General features: G+C 44.9%; 1 protein-coding gene and 1 non-coding gene across 4 annotated transcripts in view; both read left to right on the top strand.

The window, feature by feature from the left end:
- The window catches only part of LOC119164630 (uncharacterized), a 231070-nt gene that overhangs the window by 18595 nt on the left and 185970 nt on the right, over nt 1-26505 (top strand). The gene's annotated exons all lie outside the window — the stretch shown is intronic.
- LOC119165940 (5S ribosomal RNA) lies at nt 1383-1501 on the top strand. The gene has a single exon (XR_005109085.2). It is a non-coding gene; the product is annotated as a 5S ribosomal RNA (ribosomal RNA).

Below are 26505 nucleotides of genomic sequence, written 5' to 3'. Positions count from 1 at the left end.
GTAGTAACGCGCTCCTTGTGCTGACTGACTCCTGTGCATACGGTGCGGCCGCGGCCGATAGGGACATCTCTTCTTCAGTAGGTGTCCACAAAAGCTCCAATTCTTTTTGCGGCTCGTCCGGAGCGTTGTTTCGCTAGCCGCACAAAGCCATCCTAACTTTTTCGAATCAGATGACCAATTTCTTAGGAAAATTTCTGCGTCGATTTTTATCTTGTTATCTTGTGCAGCTATCTTCCGTGCCTCATCCTCAGTAGTTCTTCGTGTAACCAAGTCGTCGACGTAAAAGGAGTCTTTGGATATGCACAATAATTTTTTGTTGTTGTTTTAACTTTTGCCCTGACATTACAAGTGGTGAATTATAACGACGTTTAGAAGGTACGGGCACGCCGTAGTACCGATCGGCACTCTTTGCATTCTGCATTTTTCCATATTTGGAAGGACGTAAGAATTACTGCGTACTTCACTGTAGTAAAGGAATCTTATACCATCCCTGTCCTCTGGTCACGCGCCGATTTGGAGCAAGGCTTTGTCGGTGTTTGCCACGAGAACAACCAGGTGTCGGCGAAAATGGCGCAGCGCAATGCGTGCCACGTCACTAATAAGCTTTCGTCCTCTATCAAAATGTTCATGTAGAGATGATTGTTCTGGTGCATGAGACAAAGCGTGACATACTACGCGATGTTTAGTTGTATTTGACTGAGTTTGGATGACCAGCTGGTGAGGCAAAAATGCTCAGATGCCACTTCATTGTTTAATATTTCTACATTCCCTTCGTTCATGTAGCTTCTGATGGCCATGTCGTATTCTTCCACGAGGTATTTACTGAGGCATAACCTCTTTGTTACACTTCTCAGCCATTTTATAGACATATATTGGTTATCTGCCAAAACACTGGAAGCTTTATTTCGTGGAAGTGACACCTCATAACGGTCACCTTTTCTCTCGACGCTGCTCAGAGCATAGTTGACGCTGTCCGGCTTTACGTTCTCTTCATTGGTGATTTCAATGGCGTCCAGCTTCCTGATATATTCCAGTATAGTTTGCTCTTGGCTATGGCTTTCTAGACCAATATTTAGAACGCAAACATTTGTCACCATGGTCAGAGAGCTGTTGAGGCTGAACGGACCCTTGAATGTGCAACCAAACTTTGTGTTTGCAGCTGCTAAGCCATTGTTGTCTGCGCAGTGCCGAACTTGCACTGACAACAATTTTCGAAAATGATCTGCTCCAATCCACAGGGCTATTCCCGGAACCGCTGGCATTCCTAGATAAATGAGCTTATCGGTGATCAGTCCTTCAATACATTCAGTTTCTAGCATGAAGGTATGGTCAACTGGAACAACTTCCACAGCTTTGCTTATGAATGGAACTTCTATGGCCTTGCCATCGGCCATACCATGCTGAATGCGCCGGTTCGCGTCCGATCACCGAAGCTAAGCAGCATTGGGCTCGGTCAGTACTTGGTAGGGAGACCACCAGGGAACACCGAGTGCTGATGGCACCTTATTTTTAAACAATAAAGTTCTTTGTCTCAATAAACTTCTTTGTCTGTCTGTCTATGGCCTTAATCATTGTTTTACTGTCCCCATATTGACTCAGAAAGCACCGTTCAATGATTTGATGTGTCTCTGTTTCCGCAACCGTCGATGTGAAGGTGTTGAGCTGGAAGTTATTGTGTCCCAAAACACACAGGTTAAGAGCTTTAGAGCCATTTCCTCCAATAAATGTCTTTGGCTTCTGCCATCGAGAACACCTCGGTTGTATCCTCGGCCCAAGTACGGAAAGTCTGCCGAGAAACTTCTTTTTGAGGGGACGCGTGTACGTTAGTTGTGGTAATTTCTTGCACAGCTGCTTGAGGGCGATCATTCTTTGCTTTCTCTCAGTCGGAGATGCACACGGACGATGCATGGTGTTTGGTGCACTGGGTGCGCTTCACTTTTCTTTTGTATTCGGCTGACTGGTGCCCCCAAGACGTACAACGAAAGCAGCGCTTGGCCCGTGCTAATTTGTTTGTCTTTCTTTTTGGAGGGAGCGGAGTCGTAGAGTGGTGTGTCTCGTGTTTCGTCGACTCGCAGAAGAAACACCTCCTCGCTTGCATGCACCGGCTGCATGTGAAGTGCCATGGCATTCGCTCGCAGGATTTCAAGCTGGACGGTTGTGCCCTCGCGATCTCCGACTTCAGCGTAGCTCCCGCCGACTGGTTCGCCCTCCGCGGTCTCCTGACGCCGTGTAGCTCTCGCATTGTGGCACCCCGCCCTTGGACTGCTTCGACCGGATCCCCACTTTCCTATCTCCTTCTTTTTTCCTCTCGTTGGCTGTCTTCTTCTGCTTCTACTTTCCTTCTATTCTTTTTATCCCTCCTTCTCCCCACCCCTATAAGGCACTGCGCCGTGTCGCCTGAAGGCAGACAGAAATTAGGTGCCTTTTTCCTCTTCGCTCTCTCCTTTCTCTTTCCTCTCTTCGCTCAAGTCTATTATCCCCCATTCCCCTTCCCATGTGAACCACTGCTGAGGTGTCGCACTTAGCTGCAGACAGTTGCGGGGTTCACTTTTCTTTTCTTTTCCAATTTTAAGAACCACTTCCCCCCCCCCCCCCCCCCCAAGTGCCATGGCGCTTCGCGCGTGGTTCAGTTTACTTTTCTCTCCGCTCCGTTCGGCGTTGCTCTCCTTCTTGGCATGTCCGCTTTCTGCCCATCTTTCTTTGTTTCCTGTCCTGACGAGCAGAAATCTTGGAATGTCTGTTAGCCTGTTGTCTACTCCTGACGCTGATGTTGCAACTGAATGTTGTGGCGATTGACTCATCGATGTTGTGGCGCTGCGGGCTCAGCGTAGTTCTCTGTGGAAATCTGCAGCCATATTTTTTTTCGGGGGGGGGGGGGGGGCAGCTCAAAGCGAATAACGTCATTCAATATTGCTGAACAAGATGACGAATTTGTACGTAATACTTTCAGTTCACGATTGCGCGCTTGTACGTGGTCGTACAAGCACCGTAGCTCACGTGCATTCTCTCGTGAAGGTACGCTGGGAAGAATTTTAAATTTTGCGATAAGTTCTTGTTGAACTCGTTCGTTGTCACCAAATCTTTTCTGCAATAGTTCGATGGCACCTGTCCTGTGTTTAATTAAACTGTCCTGTGTTTAATTTGATTTTGCCGTTTTTGTTGCCACAGTTGCCATGGGGATATGGGGCTTTGTCAAGCTGTTTTATACAGCTTTTTTCCTTTGTCCCAGCCACTTACTGTACTACTGTACGTGGTAAATAAACTAAACTCAAACTCAAACAAACCTTAGTAGCAAACATCCGTCGCCTGCGATCCTCTTATCGCTGTCATTGCTCGTCTCGTTAACAGTGGTTTTAGGTACTGGAGCTTCTCGTTCTTTGAGAGGCCTTAATTCGTTCTCCTCCTGTACTGCTTTACGGTTGCATTTCCAGAAGGCCTGCCATGCAGAAAGCTTACCATTGAACGGTTCCAGACATAGCTTCGGTAGCTTGACGCTATGATGAATATAGTATGAGAGGGAAGCGGACAAAGTATTGCTACGCTGTTTGAGGTGATGGCACTCACCTGCATTGACGCTACCTTTGCCTTGAGGCGGCCGATTTCTTGGTTGGCCTTGTCATCGTACTGAATCTTTTCTTAATATTCATCTTCGAACTCGTCCTCTGGCAGGCAGGTTTCTATTTTATCGTTGACCTTTCGAAGATCTGCGTTGTTCACCTACAGTCGTTGCAGAATATGAGTGATCTGCTGAACACTGGCCTTTTCAAGCACCGATGTTATCTTGCTGATGTTGACGGTGTTCTGTCGTCGTCGGGAGCATCGTGTCGCTTTGAGCGTTTTCATCGTCTTTTCTTTGTTTCTACACGTGACCTACACAGACCTCTTTACTTTAATTCTTGCTTCCCGGGTTTCGACAAGATTGTGTTATCTATCTTTAAACTGATTAGCTAGTTTGAGATAATTGAGGTCTAGACGTGAGTCAGAATTTAATGGGAACAGTGCATTACACCCACATCTTCAAAACAACACACGTCTTCTTTGGTCAAATTCAATGTTCAGCCAGCCCCACTCAACAAAATTCATTGCTTGGATAGAAGGCAGCACACTCTCTCTTGTCTAGGTTCACACTCCACCGTGAGTATGGCTGTCGTATGTCAACGGTCTCATCTTCGCACTTTGGAATTTCTGGGAGAGACCACCTTGTGTGGCTTGGTACTTTGTCTGAATTTTGGTGCTCTCTGAGTTTATTACTGAACTTGTCCTGTTGGCGGCGGCATCATGAAAATCGTACCTGTTTGCTCTACATGCATGCGCACTCTTCACGTACATGCACGTGAAATGTGTATTCTCTCAATATATGAACCAATTCGGTGGCCCGAGAAATTTACTTGGAAGTGTGTTCCTTGTGTCGTTTTTGTTGTCTGTGCTAATTCGTTGCACCGCACTTTTGCATTTGAATACTATTCTTTCTTGCAGTAAAAAAAACCCGCACCTTTGACCTTAAGCCATTCTTGTAAACCATTGGTGTGAACATTTCTTTAAAACTGACGCTGGTCTGCGCTTTTCAAGCTTGCAACAAATGATGACGCCCAATGCAAGAGCTCTGACGCTCGCATATCTCTGGCACCTTACTAACGAGTCTGTAGTTTTGCGTTGAATGGTTGTCATCGAGTATCGACTTACGTAGGATGGGGAGCCCAATATACTCTTGGGCATTACAATTTGAGTACGTAATTGCTAAGCAACACAGGTTAAAAACGATGTAGTGCTGAGAGACGAGACGGCTGCTCATGCAGCCGTGCCATAGTCGCGGTTTTTATTCGGACGACGACGCAGCGAGTCGGCATCGGATGCCGCTTCCCACCAGGTGAAGAGCTAGGCCATTCTGTTCTGCGCTGGACTCGCGCATCACTAGCCATGCGGCTCACTTTGTTTTCTTCACGACCAGCAGGCCAAGAATGGCGTGACACCACAACAATATTTCGTAGCCTTGATAATAGCGTCTTTCAGGGTCACTTCGATAAGAACCCTTACTATAGATATTCAATGAAGGTTCAATATCTTGTAAAAACAAAAAAAAACAAAATAAAACCAACAAAAATGTCACAAACGTCCTTTTCACAACTCGGAATTCGAAAAGCGCCCGACAAGAATTTCGGCATGAAGTTGAGAAACAAAATAACCAACGAACTGCGATACAATGAAAACTGCGCATATGTATTTGTTTAAAGTGTGAGATCCTAACCCAAATATCGATATTTTAATTATTAGTATGTGAAGTTTAACGTGACAAAACCACTATAAGTTATAAGAGACGCCGTAGTAGAGGGATCCGAAAATTTCTACCACCTCGGGTTCATTAACGTGCAACCAAATCTGAGCAGACGGGCCTACAACATTTTCGCATGCAAATGCAGCCGCCGCAGCCGGGATTCGATCCCGCATCTTGCGGGTCAACAGCCGAGTACCTTAGCCCCTAGACCACCCCGGCGGGGCAAGATTGATATTTTAGTTAGTGTTGAGCATATCGCGAGTGTATATGCTTTACAAGTCGTACCCGTGATCATCTTTTGTCGTCATTAGCTCCTTAAGGAATCTTTGAGCGGCTGCTAGTGAACCAAGGACATTTAGACAGCATGTGCCATGATATGATACTGCCTGTCTTTACAAAGTAGAACATACCCATAGAAGTTGGTATTCTACCACCTCGTTGCGACTGGTCGTAATTCGTGCTCGTTCGCACTTACGTAGAGGGATTCTCTGGGCAGTGATCTGGTTGTCAGTTTTCATTTCTAGTTGTCCTCCTGGCCAACCCACAATGAACTTCATTGGTACAGTGCTCTCTTTAATTATATTTTTTAGCCAAGCCCCTTTACATTGACGAAAAGCTTCATTTTCCTCTTCGTTCTCTTCTTCGAAAATTATTGTAGGAGACCGAAAGATCGCCTAATTAATATCCATTCCGTGTCCGCACCGCTGTATGTGGTCTGCATACACGTGTGTGCAGCGAGCGTGCGAAGCGCTTACGTAAACGGAGCGCGCCAGACGCGATCGCCGTGGCAGTCTTTGAGGAGGAGAGAACGAGAGGATGTGGCGCCTCGGTCGCTGACCCACTTGCGGCAGCGGCGGCGAGTGGGAAGCGTTTAATGCTCGCCCAACGGACGGAATGCGTAATCGCCGGCGTTACGAAGCGCCACGTTGTGTGTAATTACGCGACGCTCACTCGCTAAGCGCACCGCTCGCTCCAGTCTTAGCCCGCGACAGCTGGTAGTTAAGCCTAGACAAGCAAGGTGTGGCTCCGCTTTCAGAAGCACGCACACGCACGTCGAAAACGAATCTCAATGGAACTCGTGGCTTAGAGATAAGCCTGTTCAGTAGAGTTATTACCATGCATGAACAAGCTATACTACTGAATTGCTATATTCAGAAAAATAAACAAAAATAACGAGGACGAAGTGAGAATATCTCACGTGGTCCTGTACGTTGCTCTTTGAATATCAATCTCTATTGTGTAATTCATAGATGCGCAAGACAGACGCGTTTATGAGGCGCCTGCCACTGGCAATTTATAAGATTGAATGAGTGATACTGCAACGTTTTCTTATAGTGTCTCTAATGGCTTTTCGTTTAGTAACTGATGTTGCGACGCTTGTTTAGTGTTTTGTTTCGATATGTTATAGTTACACCCACAAAGACAATGCTTTGCGCAAACCGTGTCGCAATGCTTGGAATGTTGTTTAGTCGCTGACTGCTACCTTTGTCAACGTTAATGCCATGCGACAATTTCCCTTCCTATTTTTCTTTCAGTGACAAAGAAGCACTTTGCACTCAGCGGTGAAATAGTGGAACTTTTTTTTCCAATAAGGCCTAACATTCCGAGGGGTACAGTGATTGTATGCTAACACTTCCCTCTATTATTGCAAAAAAAAAAAAAAGAACGTGGTCGACCCCTCTACTTAGAAATCGGTGTAACATCAACGTGAAACGTGTTCCCACAGAGGTGGTGGAGAATTCACTGTGTGTTGTTTCGCCACAAGGTTGAAAGAATGAATGCTGCAGTAACATATTGCAATGGCACGTGAAGCATGGTAAGCAGCTCGAAAGTTGCAGCGCAAACCTGGTACAGTGGAACTCAACAGACTTCACAAACGCGCACCTGCATAACTTGGATCCCGATCTGCAGCTTTGTCTTCCCCCAAGGATATCTCGAGCAGAGGAGACTCTTCTTTGCCGCCTTTAGCTTGGAGTGGCCTTCACGAACGCATACTCTTATCTCATTGGAATGGCCATCTCTTCTTCATACACTTACTGCAGCTGCGAAGAAATCATCGCGCACCTTCTGTGTGAGTGCACCCATTTCAACGCGCAAAGACAAGAACTCACTGCAGCTCTGCATAGACTGGACGATCGGCCTTTGTCAGAAAAAAGGATTCTGGGTCATTAACCGAGCCCATCCTCAGCCCAGAAGGCTTTGAAAGCTTTGCTGCGCTTCTTGCGGACATCTGGCCTCAGTGACAGACTTTAATGTGTTATACTCTTTGAGGTTGCCTTACCTCTGTCACAATTTTTTTGTAATTTCTCTCTCTCTCTTCTCATCTGAACATCTTTAAATGAAATGAGGGGAATGAAATGAGGGGAATAAAAAATCTTCAAATAAAATGAGGGGAATAAAAGATTAACATCTTTTATTCCCCTCACCCCTTTCAGCCAGCCAGTCTAAGAACGGACTAACCTCCCTGTCCTTCCGCTTAAACTTTCTTCCTCCTCCTCCTCCTCAAGCGAAAAGCACACACGAAATGAGCATACACAGGACCCAGCTCAAACAACACTCATGATCCTATACTTCATGTGTAAGTAGCACGCTATTTTCTTAAACGCCGCTGTGGCAGCAAGTGAAGTGACGTTCGTGCTTTCTTTAACTACTATAACTTCGGAGCAAACCTGCGGTGGCAGCCGAGTTCCGAGAAAAGCGCCCGCGCGAGTGAGCCACTGCAGTAGAGTAATCTATACGCACTTTGAGCCCGCCATGTGGACGCGCGCACACAAAGCGACACGCGGGGTGGCGCGGCATTATGACCATTAGAGCGCGTCCAACGCTCGCCCGTCGTGCCATCTGGTGTACTGATTACTAAAACGCACTGAAGTTCCCGAGCTCTGAGGGCCACAAGCCGTTCATGGTCTATATAAATGGTTCACCGTTAACATGTTGGAGAAGAGGCGTCCTGTGGCTTAGTGGTTAGCGTCACAGGGTGAGGAGCACGAGGTTACCGGTTCCACGTTCCGCTGCGGACCTTTTGCTTCTTGTTTTTTTTCTTTGATATCTGTTGAAGTTATCGGTGACGTGCCACAGTGCACTACGTACGCGAAGGAGCCTGCTGTGATATATCACTATTACCCCAACCATGCATTGCACGGGCGTGATGTCAATGTCATGTCTTTTTCTGGTGTTTCGTAGCTGTTGTAGTTTCAAAGCCTATTGCGAATAAAATAAACAATGACCACGAATGTTGACATAAAAGCAGAACGTTTAAGCATTCGCGTGGGAGCTTCGTTCACAATGAAAAGTAAATGTGCAAAGAGTGCGGGTATGCATATTTTTTGGATAGGACAGAGCAACTTTCGCCCGTGTGCGGGAAGGTGACGTCATTACGTTTAAAAATGCGCGCAGTTGTCTCATTTGTCAGAGGTTGAAGATAAAGCACAGAAGTCCAGTTATTTGGGATTTCCGTTGTTTTTGCTCTATTACAGTCTATTTTCTGGCATTTGCTACTGCGTGTTCAGCCATCGCATTCGACGAATCTGATTCCTTACATCTTACATGTGCCACTTCAGTTTCTGCTGAAGGTTACTTCAGTCGCCGAAGGATGTTTTACCACAGTCAGCTCACACCCTCCTGGGGTGTGCATGTTAGTGGCCCGTATGCGTGTTTACGACCACACGTGTTTCCGTACGCGACTGTCGACTTCAGCTCACCGGGTTCCTTGCTTATGAATTGGGTCTCTGGAATGGTGCCATGCCGCTGTCACTTGATTTCTACGTTGTTTATAGCTACAGGCGAAAGCATAAAAAGCTGACTCACCTTGTAAGAGCTGCCGCAAAATGTCATACAGCTTCTGAATACACCTTCTGAATGCATTACAGTGTTTTGCATGTGTACATTTTTTATCTCCTTTCTCAATTTGATCAATTTTAGCTGGCTAAGTGCTCATGATGGCCTGCGTGCTTCACAGCAATTGGAGCAAAGACCTTTTGTGAGGCTCCTAAGCCTTTTGCGTTCGCTCCATCTTCTGCTCATGCGCAGAAACAAACAAATAAATAAATAAATAATACACAGAGTGCATCCCAGTTCTTGCAGATGTTTCTGTTTCCGACATACATATTACGGGGAGCTCAGTGAGCTTCACTGCTAAAAAAATGCCGTTAACTATATAGCTTAAACCGGGTCACTATACATAAATCGCATGTAAGACTTGATGAAACAGCTATGACCTTTTTGGTCATGGTTGTTCATAGAGAAAAAAAAAACACATCATGACAGCGAACTTGTGTCAACGAAATGAAGTATAGAGAAATATACACGGCAACTGTCTGTTAACCGAATGCACTCGTCAAAGCGTAGTACGAATGTACAAAGAAACTGTTCAGGATTTTGGTGAGTTGATGGCTTACAGCGACGCCTGCGGAGATCTCGACTGTTTTCTGGGCTTTTATTGGTTTAGGCAGCAAATGAATTCTGATCAACGTCCGCCTCGATCACTCAACTGGCTGTGAATTCGACCGTCAGGCCTGGGAAATCGTGTGGTTACTTGAACGGTTTATTCTCCGAGTAAGCTGCATACGTTTTCCTTTGACCTTCGTACGATGCTCAACTGAGAGACCACATTTTTCTTCTAAACTACACATACCCGCGTAGTTGTGTTCCCGCTGGAACGTGGCATGAATGCCATGCAGTTACAACGCAAGTCTGCACGCAGACGCATTTCATATACGCGCAATGTTCATTGAACGAGTGGCTATTTATAACCACCGTAACCTTACGCCCGGCCGTAATCTTAGGTAACAGATGCACGTAAGGTTTGTATACGAAGTGCGGTTTACCATCTGGCCGCCGAACTTCCTTTTCCTATATTGCTTTTGCTTTATATTTACATGCGCCTAGATTTCGCACCTTCCCCTCGAGGAGGAGCGCCTTACATGCTAACACGCTTCCATGGTCGTCGTTGGCACGAAGGCGGTAACGAGATAGCATCGTTTTCCTAGAATGGTCCCCAGTGGAAGGATCTGTGTACACATAGGTTAATGCTTCGAGCGAGAAGAGAGGAAAGGACGAGGAAGATGCGGAAAAAAAGCTCAAACGACGCGACAAAAAAAAAAAAAAACGCCAGGCATGAGCAGAGGTGCTGCACAGCCACTGCGAAAGCTAGAAGAGCAGCCTTTCAGAGCCTTTTATATATACTCATTTGGTAACTGCTGCAAGCACACTTGCTGGGTACCCACTATGGTAATAAAGATAATAGTTTCTGGGCAGTAGACCAGCATTCATTATGCCATTTTTCGTCATTCTTCTGAAAAGCGTGGTATACGCTAAATACTTGCGGGAAAGTTTGTGCTAATTGTTCGAGCAGCGGCTGACGACGATGAGGAATCCCGCAGAAGCGGGTATGTGCCGCAGTTAATTGCAGATCATTCACAAGTTTTGTAATGGGTTGCAGCATTGGACAACCCACTCGTTATGCTATTCGAATTGTGTGACGCCTCGTTGCTGCTTTGCTGTTTTAAAGCGCTTTATTAACCACGTTACGTGATTCATTTCCCGACATCAAGCCTGCTTAAGGCAAGTTTGCGAACATGTCCCAAACACCAGCATGGCTCAGTGTTATAATACTGGGCTTGCCCACCGCGGACCCAGTTGCGAGCCCTACTGTGTTCTTGGTGCTATTTTTCTTTTTCTCTCGCGATTGTGGTTACATGCACCGGCGGCAGCGGTGGCGACGGCGGGCAACTGCGGCACCGCGCTTGACCCGAGTTTTGATCTCATAACAGCCTTCGCTCTAATAGTCGGCAAGAGCCCGTTGAATACAGGCTCATTCAGACTTGCAACCAGCATCGGCCGTGTGACCGATGCGGTCGTAAATGACCACTTTGGTAAAAAAAAGACTGCTTTGGCTCACTCACTCGCGGCACAGACGCGCTAGGAATCGCTCCACTGCTGTCTCAAAGTTAGGAAGCAATCTGATGGGGAGAAAAGGATGCGGCTTTATTTTACGGGGCAACGGCGGCGTGAGCAGGCGCGAATGCTGCGTGGCGACAGATATTGGTCACGCCAAGGAGAGAACACCGATCGCCTTGCATCATTGTTTGGTAGCCAGTGTGGTTACCAGACGTCCATCAGTAACAAATGGAATTAACTAATGCGCTGTTGATCAGCTTTAGAAACATTCTTCTTTTATAACATAGCGACCTATGCAGAATTGCTACGAATGTTGAACAGTTACGGAACGCTAACTCAAAATCATTATCGCAATCCAGTAAGTGTACCCACACTGTTTTCGTTTAATGCCTCATGCTCAAACTTTTTTGTCACTCAGTTGGTGCCGGTGCCTCGATATCTTTGACTTCGTCGTGACACGGACTGACAATTATGTGGCAGGGAACATTTCGTTAACATAAATGACCTAATATATGTCGCTCAGCCTTTTGACGTCCCTACTCAGCCATACATAATACTATTAGCAGAGACGACGAACCTTTTATTAAAAATATTCGTAGTGCTTATATTCACCCCTAAACAGAACTTGCGGTATCAGCAGCAACCAGCTAGAGCGATTGTGTTTCACAGGAGAAGGGCGGGCGTGAAATCAAGCGTTTCCACACAAAGTGGCTTGGGAGTAACTTCCCAAGATTGTTGATTTACCCGATACCAAACGCTACACCGAATGCTAAAGATGGCTTCCTAGATGGCGGGCGCACGGTGTGTTTCTTTCCGCAGCCATTCATCGCAGCACTCCCCAGCAAAACCAGAGTATCACCTCGCGCACCCGGCTACCGCGAGAGGGCGCACTTAGTGTGGATACCGGCAGCGGCGTAGATCGCGGCAGAAAGCAGAACCCACGGGATCCCGGCGTGCGCATGATTCTTTAGGGGCGAAGCTCCTTAGCCTATGGGTCGTTCCCTTCTCTGTAGTAGTAGTAGTAGTAGTAGTAGTAGTAGTAGTAGTAGTAGTAGTAGTAGTAGTAGTAGTAGTAGTAGTAGTAGTATGTAGCCATCTCTAGTATATAAATTGTTCAACAGATGGCGTTGTGTGTATATGTCCTTGGAATATGGAAAGGGTTCATGGTTCCTGGGCTGACGTTCGGCAATGCGGTCTTGTGCATGAGATAAGAAGTTCAAGCAAGATTAGAAATTAAGCAACGTGGAATAGGTAGGCTTGCTTTAGGAGCTCACGGGAATACACCAAATCAGGGAGTACAAGGTGATATGGGATGGACATCATTTGAGGGCAGGGAAGCTAGCAGCAAGATAAAATTTGAGAAGCCATTGAGAGAAATGGGGGAAGAGCGTTGGGCTAGGACGGTTTTCAGCTACTTGTACATGAAGAATGTCGATACAAAATGGAGGAAGCGAACCAGGAAGTTGACTGGTAAATACTTAGAAAACAGCAGGTGGCCAAACCAAAAAGAACTATCGGTTAAGAAGAAAGTGAAGGAAACGGAGACTGACATGTGGAGAATGGGCATGATTAAGAAGTCCGCACTAGAGATCTATCGAACTTTTAAGCAGGACATTGCCAAGGAAAGGATCTATGATAATACTCGGGGTAGTTCTCTACTGTTTGAGGCCAGGACGGGAGTACTGCGAACCAAGACATATCGGGTCAAATACGAAGGTGTAGACACAGTATGCAGTGCGTGTGGAGAGGAACAAGAAACTGCCGGACACTTGATAATGTTCTGTAAAGGGCTTCACCCTATAGTTCAGGATGATGGCGCAGAGTTTTTCAAAGCACTGGGGTTTAGGGAGCGGGAGGGCAAAATAAACTTTAAGCGGGTAGACTTAACTAGAAGGAGGTTATCTGATTGGTGGCTAAAGCCAAGGCACGAGTGAAAATTAAACTCTTCACAGCAAAGTACGAATCCTCAAACTCACTTATTAAGGGAAAAAAATAAATATAGTTTTTGGTTCATTAGGTATTACGGCTTGGTGGCGCTAGCCACCACCCGATCTAAAGGGTGCATCCATATCCATCCATCCATCCATCCATCCATCCATCCATCCATCCATCCATCCATCCATCCATCCATCCATCCATCCATCCATCCATCCATCCATCCATCCATCCATCCATCCATCCATCCATCCTTGGAAAAATTATCACTAGAACGCGTTAGTGGTTTTCGTATAGTTGATGATTTCGTTTGCTTGACGGACGACAGAAAGGAGGGATGGACGCTTGGCAGCACTCATCATTCACTCCGGGGATATGCTGCGAATTCTTTCATCCGCGTACGAGCAAGACTCGGCGCTATAATCCTCTGGCTGCACTGAAGGCAAGCATTTTCTTTTCCGTTAGTGCATTTCATTTGGTCCAACTTACAAAGAAAAGCGTGGCAACTGCTGAATTTTCTTGATATAGATCAATGTAAGAAGATAAAAATTCGTACATGGCCGTATTGTTTTTTTTTTACATTACGGTCAGTTTTATCTGGGTGCTAAATACCTTATTTGAGAGATATAGAGGCGTTTCAGAATTCCTTCTTTCTTAAAATTGAAAACTAATTATTGTCGTTGAATCATGTTGACCTCCTATCGTGACACATCGTTTTAGTATTTTATAGCATACGGATATTTATGAAGTGGTCAACCGAAGCACAATTACGCTGTTTAGAACTGTAACGAGGGGGCAGATATGGAGGCCTACGTGCTAACTAGCCGGGGGTCTTCATCAACACATTCCTCGGAGCCGGAACGACCCGATGCTTATGACGGAGATTATTCCATCACAACCTACGGCGACGTTCTGCAGTGGAACGGAGCGAGCAGACGCCTCTACCGACCACCTCACCGAGAGCTACAACGTAGCGAAGCAGCAACACTACGGCAGTTGCAAGTACAAGACATGTGAACCTCTGTATGGGCAAAACAAGTCTGCCCGGAGGTTTACTCCTCAGATATATGCCATTACGGCAAGAAGGCGCAAGCAGCACAGATACATCTCCTCTGGGACTGTGCGCCACCGCCGGGTAAGCAAGAAACAATGCCAACTATCATCGTCAGCAAAATCATGAGCCAAGAGCCAGGCAACCGAAAAGACGTGGTCCAGCACATACTTGGAGTCCTGGAACGCCAGCAGCTGAAAGCGGTGCTCCCACGGGTTTGACGCGAGTAGATTGCTGCTTCGGGACGTCCGAGCACTCCAGAGTTTTCCTTTTATTCTCCTACCTCTTCACCTTTATGCCGGATCAACAATAAAGTTGTTTCACTCACTCACCTAGTTGGCGTCTCTGGGTCGGTCGTCGTGTATGCTGCTGAGCCGCTTCTTGAGGTATGAGGCCAAGTGAAAAAAGTGAGTTTTCTCTCAAAATGTCGTTTTTCAATTCTTGGTTATGTTAAATGGGTGGTTTATTGCCCGTAATTTCGCTGTATAAAGCTTCCGCCTACGGCACCTTTTTTCAAAAGATACAAGTTGAAATGTTGGCTCACCTAAGCCTTACGAAACCACAACTGATAGTGCCGCAGTTTTGTGTGAACAATTCATTTGTTTATTTATTTAGAACATGCTGTCAATTCCGTTAAAGACTATTGTAGGAAGGGCGCAACCTATAGGTATAACAAAGTTAAAAAAAATATCATTAGGGAATTAATGCAAAATAACTGAACTTTTTTTACTAATGGAAATGTAATAATCAATATAAAAATCACGTCCTAACACATCAATATAGTTACGATTAAGTTATACCATCAGTCACGCGTGCATGAGCTTAACCAAAAAAAAGTACAAAAAGGGCATACCTTGCAATGGTAGTTTGTGGCATGTGGGTACAAAGGGTCAAATCAATCGTTAATGATTGCCCCGAAATGTTTGTAGTTCTATGTTTGTCTTTCATGTAAGTGTTTTTTAAATAGTGAATGAAAAGTGGCTACTAAGTAGGTATTGGTAGTAGTGGAAGGTAAGTTGCTCCCCTGCCTTGTGGCTAGCGGAAGAAGGAGTATTAAAAACACGTTGTATTAAAATAGTATTTATTGAGGTTGTATGAATGCTTTAGTCTAGTTATTTTTGTGTCTCCATAGAGATGTATTTAGAACTGGTAATATTTAGCTTGTTATGAATTAGTGGATGAAGCGATTTCAGGCTTACCAACGTAGCCCCACCGCGGTGGTCTAGTGGCTAAGGTACTCGGCTGCTGACCCGCAGGTCGCGGGTTCAAATCCCGGCTGCGGCGGCTGCATTTCCGATGGAGGCGGAAATGTTGTAGGCCCGTGTGCTCAGATTTGGGTGCACGTTAAAGAACCCCAGGTGGTCGAAATTTCCCGAGCCTTCCACTACGGCGTCTCTCATAATAATATGGTGGTTTTGGGACGTTAAACCCCACAAATCAATCAATCAGCGTAGCGTGGTTTTCAGTTGTAAGTAATCTGGCCGACTTGATTAAAGCACTCGGCGAGTCTGTGAGCTGATATTTATTGAAAATGAATCTAATTGCTTTTATTTGTACTCCCTCTATAGTGGATATTATTTTCCTGGTTGATGGAAACCACGCTGAATTAGCATATCCCAACACTGACCTAATGAGTGTATTAGAAGCTAGGAATTTATAGTCTCACAGAGTGGTTGATGAAGGCGTTGTTTAAAAAAGAGGAGTCACTTAAGTGCCGTTGAGGCAATAATGGAGACATGGCGAGCCCATGTAACGTCGGAGGTTATTGTTAGTCCAAAGTATTTGTGCTGCGAGACCAGCGTTACCGGGTCATCATATATGGTGCAAGAAAACTCATCCACGAAGTGTTTTCTTGTTATTCGCAAAAGAACAGTTTTTTTTTACTCTAAGGCTCATTTTCCGGAGTGCACACCGCGCGGAAACTTTTTTAGAGCATTATTTAAAGTGACATGGTAAACTGGCGAAGTACTTTTTTTGTAGAATTTTTTTATACAGCCGTCAGCAAAAATTTTTATGTTTACAGGGTTGTCAGTGGGTAAATCATAGATAAAGATGAGAAAGAGTACAGGAACCAAAACGCTACCCTGGAGAACTCCATAGGTGACATGAGTGAGTTTAGAACTGGTGTGGTTAATTTGTAAGAATTGCGAATCCATCCACTTAAGGGTCATTCACCTAATTTGTGTTCAAATTTTAGCATGAAATTTTGATGTGAAATGCAATCAATGCCTTTTGAAAAATCAATAGAAATAAGGTCTGCCTGGTTTGGTTGATCAATACTACTCCAGATGTTTGTTGATTTTATCTTTATTCCTACATAATGTTTGTTGCTTTTCATGTTGTATATACTACCTGTATCTTTTCCTGTTTGTTTCCCTCCTACAATAATGCCCAGTTGGGCGCTGTAGGTATCTAAATAAATAAATAAAATAAAAAATGTATAAGTTCAACAAGTTGAGTAACTCTGGATGATCCCTGTCGAAACCCATGATGCGTTGGTGATAGAAAGCTATTTTCCTCGAGGTAAGTGTTTATATATATGCTTAACGTTTGTGTTCAAGCAGTGTGCACGAAGTGCTAATAACGGAGATGGGCCTTAATTTTTGTTTGTCTGTCATTATGCGGTTTGGTTTTAATTCCTGACTTGATGATAGGGATAATTTTTGCGATCTTGCAATCAGTTGGTAGTGCGCAAATTGTTATTTACGTCCTTTTTTCTTCTTTGTACGAACAGGAGCATATGTATGAATACAAAAGAGCACGAATGATTTGAATTTTTGCCAGATAATGTCTATGTTACTGTCGGGAGCATCGGCGAGCTGTTCGAAAGAACTCAGTTCGTAGAGAAGGTAGTCAAGTATGCTGTTATCATCTGCCTTGCTGAAGTCGGAGTAAGTGATTATTTGTTTTTTTTTTTGGTAAAGTAGCATCACGCACAGGGAGGGAGCACAAACTGATTTCTTGGTACGACATGCCTTCAATTAGTTGAATTTTTGTATCGCCTGCTTGAAAGTGCTCACTCAAAAACACCTAGTCAAGAATGTTGGAAATTGCTGCCTGTGTGCTGTAGTCTCCGTTACAATTCGAGAAAGATTAAATGCGAGCATCATGTCTGTAAGCATATCAAAGCATGCCATACTGCTTCTCATGGTGTGCAGATTGTATCTGGCATATTAAAATCCCGAAGTACGATTAACCTACATCCAAACACGTCTTTTTGCATGTGCGCGTACGATGAGCGCCTGACCTCAAGATTGGCAGAAGGGCTTCGAATACGCAACACACAACGTTTGGGTGAGGACTGAAAGTAGTCTACAAAAAACCGCTTCTACACCTTCCGCAACCGGTAGAACAGTTAAGGGAATTTTCTTCTTTGTAAAAATAGCTATACCCCCGTGCCGAGTTCGTCTGTCATTACGTACTACACATAATTTGATGGCACTATTTCGAAATCTTGAATATTAGCTTGACATCTAGTAGTTTTTAGGTTATTTAGCAATCTTATCAAGTGGGAATATGTCAAAATGCTCTAAAAGCCTCAAAGCCTGTATTGTTTCTACTATGAATTATTCCTTTTTTGTCTTTATAAAATACACTGACTGACTGGTTGATTGATTGATTGAAAAAAATTGCTAACACATCGTTTTCAATCTAAAGGTCATCAACTTCTCACTAGGGGAACGTGTAAAGTGGTGCATGTTTTGTTCACGCCCAAGTACACATATGTGAACCTGTAAACTATAAAATTAGATTTTTCGAAGATGCGTGACACTCCAACATTGAAAATAGAATCAAATTTTATAATGTTAGACAAATTTATACTGAGCCTAGAAAAACGTGCCTACAAAGGATAAGCACTATAGCGCGAAAGCGCCCCGTTGTGACACTGATGTTACAAAGCGAGCTAGAAAAAAAAATTTACACTGGCTGCTCGAGAAAAAGGCATACAATAGTAAGGTCCGCAATGAATCTGGCAACAAATATTGAAACTTTTAGCTCTCATATTTATCTCGTGAAGCGCTACACCTGTTTCAAATCTTTCTTGTTGACTTTCTCAGAACTTCTATTTCTGGTAATTTTTCGAACGCAACTGGTCGTGACTCTCTTGCTAATGAACATTTTTGTTGAAGTTTGGCACTCTTCGTTATCATTCTAGCAGGTGTGAAATGAACTTCAATAAGTGAAATCGCACCGCAAGGTTTAATACGGCTGCTTGTTATACGAAGGTGCCCTAATGCACACATTTTAGGTTATTTATTCGTTATGTTCCTAATATTCATCAAATTTCATTCGTTTTGGTTCATTTCACAGGCCAGTACATTATGTCTCTGCAAAAAATCATTTTCGTTCAGGGAACAAAACGTGAGTTAGGAATTAGGTGCAAGCACACTTCTAATATAATTTTTAATTATGAAAATTTAATGAAACATACAGCTCGCATTATGAGGCAAACATGTGCCTAAAATATGTGTTTTATATTGAAGTGCCTCATACCTTTCAAGAATATTGAGTACGACGATTCAAAAGATGCCTCGAAATCTCTGGTGGCAGAGGCCAAAGTGGTTCCGTACATGCATGAAGGTCACACGTAGGCTGAAAAAAGTACCTAGTTGGGCAGGGCTCTCCCATAGTACAGTACAGACCGTACTGTGTACTATGTAGTAAGGTATATAGACTGTTCACTTCTTTTTTGCAAACACAAAACATGTGCTGCAGAAATAAAGCGTTTGTTGTGGAGCGCTGCTACCTCTTTAGGGGACTGGTAGGTGTGTACTGGCAGAAGTTTTCAAAAGAAAACAACTTTTTCCCTTTATGTTGCCCTGTGGTCCCCCAAAAAAATGACAGTAAAAATAGATATGATTTACACTCGCTCCTCAAGGTGACGAATACGATCATACTGAAAACATTAACTTAATTTCTATGTCACGGGTCCCACAAAGTCTAAAAATTGAGCGCGTTGCCATGGCAGATAATTTACGCGAGCTAGGGCACGCTCCAAACACTTTGTGAGGTGGGCCGCTATTGTGTACTGCGTTGAAGCGCTGGAGGAGGTGCGAATGGATTGGCCAGTTGTCGTTCGCAGTTTTACAGCGGATTCACATATCCTTCACCTTTTCATAGACGGCCCACATCATGACACGCCGAGACGCCGTCTTAAATGAGAACTGTTGGCATAAGACAACAGTTCATTCAGTATCAAGAAACTTCTGGGCCGTGGTCAACCGGTGCTTTACAGACGTAAGCTTTAAAAGCATTAGAACGGCTTTTGTAAGACAGTGAAATCGCTGACAAGTAGTAGGAAATAACAAACTTTAATTTGTGTAACACATGTCGTACTTATGCGCAGTATTATGCGACACGCATCTTGTGTGTGGGCTGAAGTGTATGGGTTGTCGACTGTTATGTACACACGAGCGAATACATGTCCACAAGGACCATACGTGGGCACTGCTATACTTGTGTCGGTTACATCGAATGTGCTCCTCTTTATTTCTTTTTTAGGAAATGTGTTCGACATTCACTGAAGGCCTAAGAATTAGCCGGCGCCTTGCTTGTGTGTCAACATCTTTTTATATATCTTATAAATTGAAAAAAAGAAAACATGTGCTCCATTTAGGCCAATTTGGGTTGGAACTGGTGAAAATAAGTTGTGAAGGCAATAAAAATTAGGTTAAGAATAACACGCTTAAAAATTCAACCAGTTGACTCTGACATGACCAGCCTAGTGGTCAGCCACAACCACTAGGACGACGGGGCTGACGGGCACGACATGACCTCCCGCAACAAGATCACGCGACACTTCAATAGACAGTGGCAGAACGGCAGTGACGCCATTACGTCAGTGCGGCTGACGAGATGCTCACGTCCGATGGCTTGCCGAAGGCGCTCAAATTTGGTGGAGCGTACCGGACCCGTTGCATGTCTACTTAGGAGATACACTTCCGGTATGACGGTGCATGTCAAGGGATGGATGTTAGCCCAAAGCAAAAGATTGCTTCAGAAAAGTGCTATGCGCCCATATGAACTGTTCTCGTTTCGCGCAAGATCGACCGCTGAAAACAGTGCAAAGCGCTCGAATAGACCCAGAGGAACAGCTCTGGGCAACCCGACGGGTCGAAGATGTCGCCAGGCCGAAAGAGCTCCGTGCTGACGCTTAGGCGTGGCTACGCACCATTGAGGCCACGGGATTCTCACATTAATGTTTCTTCCTCGTCCTGGAGAGGGGAGAGGGGTAACCATACTTTGCATATGTCCACGTGTGTATTTATATATGCATGTGTATGCATAGATATGAAATCAAAATTGTAAAAAAAAATTAGGGCATAGGTTTGAAACCCCCCCCCCCCCCCCCGTTGCCCTTTCGCATAAGTAGCACAAACGAGGCCGAATGTGAGCACCGGCCACTAAAATAATCCACTAAGCTGGACCAAAAAAAATGTTGGTCTTCAACATTACAAAGACCAGTCTTATCACGAGGGCCGGGTATGTAATATTGAAACCACACATAAATGAAAAAGAAGTCTCTGACGCCGCCTTCATTCCGGTACACAAGAACATAAAAATGAAATAAATGGCGGACAGCTCTTGCAAAAGCCACTCTAAGTGGTGCGGTACTTTCAATTATTCCCACATCAGCACTCGTTATACACGACAGATTCGGAAGGCGTGCCGTAATTGAATAATCTGGTAAAATAATAATCACTGACCTAAACGAATCACTCACCTAAGCGTCAACACGTAAAGGAGTTTTTTTTTTTTTACCAAATGACACTGTAGAAATGTAAAACTAAATTACTTCACCCATAGAGCTGGTCTGGCTCATTTCCCTCTTTGTTCATTTTGTAACAAGGATGAAACAATCGAGCACTGCTCTTTATCATGTAGTCGCTTCATGTCACTGGCGAAAAACATTCTTAAAGCGGCTTTTAATTTAATTATATTGCATATCATTATTTCTAGTATCCTCTGCTTGAAAGCCTCCTCAATAAGACAATCTCACCGGGATATCTGTTCTGCTTTGGAAAGATTCTTAATGGAATAAAGGCGGTCCTAATTGAAAATCTCTCAATTCGTAAAATTGGATTTCTTCTAACCATTTTGAAGTTCATTAGATTTAAAAGTAATATGTGATCGACTATCTAATTAATCATTTTATGGCCAATCCTCCAGAGTGGGTGTGAGCCATGCTTTTAGGCCACCAAGACCACCACCACCACCACCTCCACCACTATCATCATCATCATCACCATCACCATCACCACCATGATCATCATTTTCTTTGCATTAGCCTGCACCGGCTATACTCTCTGACGGCGTGAAACAGTGACACAAAGAAAAACAATGAAGGTGACGACACGTACGCAGCGCTAATCGTCATTGATACAATTGTTGCATATGATAACATGTTGAACTATTGTATTTCTATTGTGTCGTAGACGTATTAAGATATAGCTATTGTCATAATAGCATCCGAAACAGGAGAGTACGCTTCGAGCTTCTTATAGCGACGTGTTAATTTGGCATGCTAATTCGGAAAAAAAAAACGCGTTCTACAACAGGTTCTCACCCAACAGAGTTTGTGTGGTCAGTGTGTTCTCACAACACAAATATTGATTGCACACCTTTTCGAGTGCTCATCTTCCGGGATAATCAGTGCAAGGAGAATCAGGCGTTTCTTTTTCTTCTCCACTGCTTGGCCGCGCAAAAGCAGGAACTTGTGAAGAGAGGCGTCGATCTCACTTGTCGGCGCTCGTGGACGCGGTCGGCGATGACGTGAAAGTGTTCCAGCAGCTCCGGCGTACGTAGCGGCGGCCGTCCTTCTCTAAATGCCTGGAAGAGAGAAGGCGCGCACCTCTTTGAGGCCGAAATCTCTCTTCCGGCGTTCTGAGCGTTTCGCCGACGACGTTCGCTCTTCTCGTGGCGGCGGTTACGCGTTCCAATTCGCAGAGAGAAGCGAGCGGCCGCGTGCATTTCTGACTCGTCGTGGGGCTGCGCCGGTCTGTGGTGGCCTGGTTCCCAGGAAGTGGGGGCTCCGCCGACCCGATCCTTGTCTGGCCGGGGTCAGCTGCCGCGGTGGCCGCAACCTCGCCTACAACGCCGGCTTACAGCGGCGAAAGTGAAATAACGCGGCCGAAAGACGCGCCTCCTCCTTCGCTCGGTCTCTGATAAGCCTGCCTCCCCTCCAACGCTGTATATACTTTGGCTTTCGCGAAGACCGTAATTGCGATGTCCTGACGTACTGTCGATGGAAACGACCGAACGCGCATCTGATCAGCGTATCTAGACGCGGATAAGGGTGGGGCACTGAAAAAAAAAATCATAGAGAATTTCATTGACGTGATTTGGGGCCTACACTGCGGCGTTGACGTCTGATACTGGACTGATTATACTATCCCGCCCTCATCCATTGCTTCTGAAACTAAGGGCTTGGACCAATGCTTCGCTTTGGGCTATTACCTTCTTTATAAAGCTTAGTTAAATATTTGGTCTGAGTGATGCGCGAAAATTCAAGATGAATAAACACAGAAAACCGTCATCACTAGCAAAATAAATAGATATGTTAATACAAAACAGCGCAGCTGCGCCTTGTTTCAGTACAGGTAAACATTAGGAGAAGACAAACGATCACGGGCTAGCTAGCTTTCGTTGAAGTATTTTCTAATTTGCTGTGTATTTCGCGTTACTTTGGTTACTAAATATGCCCACGAAGCACCAAAAAAGTACCTCGAGACGTGCCCGTCTGTTCTAGCCTGGATTGCGGCTCTGCCAACGTTCTGCGTACAAACGATTATCTTTTTCTCACGGAACTTCCTGACAATGATAAGCAGATGACGTGGTTATTGCTCACGTTGCCGCCGTGGTCTATGTGTGTTCTTGCACCATGGTTTGCGTTAGAAAAACGAGCTTTATCGCCCAGGCACTAACATCGTCCTATATACCCTGACGAGGCAGCACACCCGGCCGAATGCTAAGGTAGTTTTAACGCGGACCATTATGGACCACTGCAATACGGGCATGTTCCGCATGAAGCGGGCTTGTTAGGTGTTTATTTAGGGGTGAAGCACCTCAGTGTTTATGCTTCTCGGTTGTCCCTGCCGATGGGGACGATGCAAACTACCACTCTATTCTATAAAGAGCAGCGAACTCACTCCCGAAAGACAATGTCGACGCAGACAAGAATCACTTTAAATTTATTGTATCTCCATTATGTCCAGTGTTTTGGTTACTCCGATGTTCCAGTTTTCCTCCGGTGCAAATGCTTTTTCCTCTACCTTGATGAATCTGTCCCCCTCATCCACACATACTCGGAGATACTTGTATTTCCTTACTCTCGAGGTTTTAAGAACGTGTATGAAACACCACGTCGTAAGTGACACCACTGAATACCGCGAATTCGCACCAGGCCACACTAAATGCAAATTATATAACTTAAACTGTCTGCCAGCATTTGTCATCCATACATTGCTGGCAGAAAATAAGACAATATCTTGAGGATAAAAATAAACGTGGGTGATGCTGCTCCATCCAGAGGCCGGTGTGACCTGCGGAAAGACTGCGATGGTCTGGATCATCATAATATTTCGGGACAAGTTAGTCAGCGTTGCTTACGAAAGCAGGGAAGGGCGGGTTGACCGGGCTCACAAGTACCCTAAATTAGTCACGTGGATACAAGCAGCGCGCACTCTCAAAACTGCACGCGGAAGAAGGGGCGCGCCGCGTGCGACGCTGTGTCGTGCGCCGGCAAACGTGTTTAGACAAATCACTGTACTGAGCCAGCCCATGTACTGCAGCAGTAAGTTTGGATAAGGGGTGATAGGTGCACAGACTAGCGTCCCGAGCTCCACGATTGTTCAACCGGGCCACCGCGCTAGTCTTCCCTCTCATCCTAAACGGCGCCGGGAGAAAGCAACATCGGAGGAGAGACGGAGAGTAGCTGACGCCCATTGTGCTTCCTCGCTTGTTACGTGCGCATGCAGCAACGGCTGCTCCTTTTTTGCCATTGGATCTTATTTATAGACGCACGTCGGTCACAAGGGGCCTCGTTGGAAGAGCGCGGTGGTGCGCGCTCTCCGGCTTTGTGTGTCAGGGCGCAGTGTAAAAACGCCGCACAGACAATGGGCTCATATGTTTCGCAAGCGCTGACGCCGTGACGTTGGCCGCTGCAGCGCTCGCAGGTTGTTGATCGTCGACCAACTAGCGTTTGAATCCGCATGAAAAAGGAAGCTCTTTGTAGAAACATGTGGTCACGCGCGTGCGGCGAACCACAGGCGTGTCGAAGTCTGTTCTCCCGTGTTATGACCCTGCAGTGCATAAATCTTTGTTCTCCTCCGCTTCCTGTAACTTGTTCCTTTGATTGATACTTGTGTTCTTGGTAACCCTCTCTTCTCCTGAGCAAGCATTTCTCGAAATTATATATTAGGGTAAGCACAGCCGAAACAACTGTCTTTATGTTTCGGCACATGCACCTTGCAGTGGTGCGCTGCCTTTAGATTTTTTTGCTCTTTCACAATTTTATATTTATAAGTTAGGCAATGGTTTGCGTAAACATTCGGATAGGCCCTTGTAAGACTGTCCCCGCTGAACGCATTCGGAATGATCTTACTTTTTTCTTTCCCTCACTCGTAAGCAGCGAAATCAGCCACACTATGCTTGTTCTCTAAAGTTTTCGCGAGCATAAAGTGAGAGCTAAACAACAAAAAAAAAACGATGTGTGTTATTCAGAACAAATGCACTGTTCCCATTTCTTTTTACTTTAACGCAGGGAAAGCTGTTGAGAAAAAGAAAATGAGTCGAAAATGGAAACTGAGAGACAGGAAGCAATTAAGCACATTTTCAGAATCACTGCAGTCAGCGAAAAACGTTTTAGGCTACTTAGCTCGTTCCGAAGATTTATTCTGAATTTTTACAAACACTGCTTAGTAAGGAAATTTTATTATTGGAAGAGATGCACCGGCTGGTTGCGTGTAGACTTACCTTTAAAAGACTGCATGTAGAAGTTCTTTTCTCCCAAGATAATGATTACTATGTTCATCAGTAGGTATAAAATTTCAGGGTGTGCGTTTAGTGACATGGGCAACCTTAAATATACACACATTGTTTAATTGCGTCAGTAAAGTCAGAAAAGGAAGTAATAGTGCTTGTGATCAGACATATGACGGCATATCCCCCGCATTGCGCGAATCACTGTCGTACCATGCAGTCTCTCTTGAGCTGGCTGTGCATGCAGTTTGTCTTTGAGTGAAACGTTTCAAGGAGCATCAACGTCTTCATGTAAAATGAGCACTTAGTATGACGCACGATCCCCTGTCGGGTCGACTACAGTGCGATGTGTATAAGGTAGCCTAATGTCCGGCGTACTCACATTATTCATTGTTAGAGCACAGGCATACATCGAAGAGCGGGGTACATAACATATGCAGCGTTCGTTTATGGGACCCTGAGGCTCCCATAAACGCCTGATTAGAGCTTGCTGGGGCACAGTACCATATGCGTAATGTTTAATACATTGCTGTGGTAGCGAATAGCCGGCATGTGAGGTCTGCTTCATCGAAGAAGACAAGGATAGTATACTAGGCCCTCAATTTACCTCTGAGAGACGAACACTTTCTGACTCTTTGTGGTGATTGCACCATCAGCCGCTTTTCACGCAGATGCTGCAGGAGCACCTTCTCCAACAGTTGTCGGCTTACAAGGCAGCCAATGCTCTTTTGTGCATTTTGACAACTAGGGGCTTATGTGAACACTTTTATTTTCCTTTGTGGCTTTGATACATACTTCTACAAACCAGGGACACGACGATGGCGGCAAAAATAATTGCTATCTCAAGAAAAGTAGAAACATTTGCGTCTGAGTGAGGATGTAACCCAAAGCGTCTGCGCGCCAAGCAGGTGTTCTACCACACAGCCTCGCTGAAAGGGTGTGACGACGTACACGACGGAATTGTGACATTATTTATGTCATGACCAGCGAGTGATATCTATCAGACAATCTTACACTCTCCTACTAATTTTAGTTCACCTCAAGTTAAAGGCGTCATCACTAGAGCACCCAGACGTAGATGGACAGACAGACAGACAGACAGACAGACAGACAGACAGACAGACAGACAGACAGACAGACAGACAGACAGACAGACAGACAGACAGACAGACAGATAGATAGATAGATAGATAGATAGATAGATAGATAGATAGATAGATAGACCGATAGATAGATAGATAGATAGATAGATAGATAGATAGATAGATAGATAGATAGATAGATAGATAGATAGATAGATAGATAGATAGACAGACAGACAGACAGACAGACAGACAGACAGATAGATAGATAGATAGATAGATAGATA

Source organism: Rhipicephalus microplus, chromosome 9, assembly GCF_043290135.1.
Source record: "Rhipicephalus microplus isolate Deutch F79 chromosome 9, USDA_Rmic, whole genome shotgun sequence".
NCBI lineage: Eukaryota > Metazoa > Arthropoda > Arachnida > Ixodida > Ixodidae > Rhipicephalus > Rhipicephalus microplus.
The sequence above is the reverse complement of the archived record's forward strand: the minus strand, read 5'-3'. Positions and strand labels throughout refer to the sequence as shown.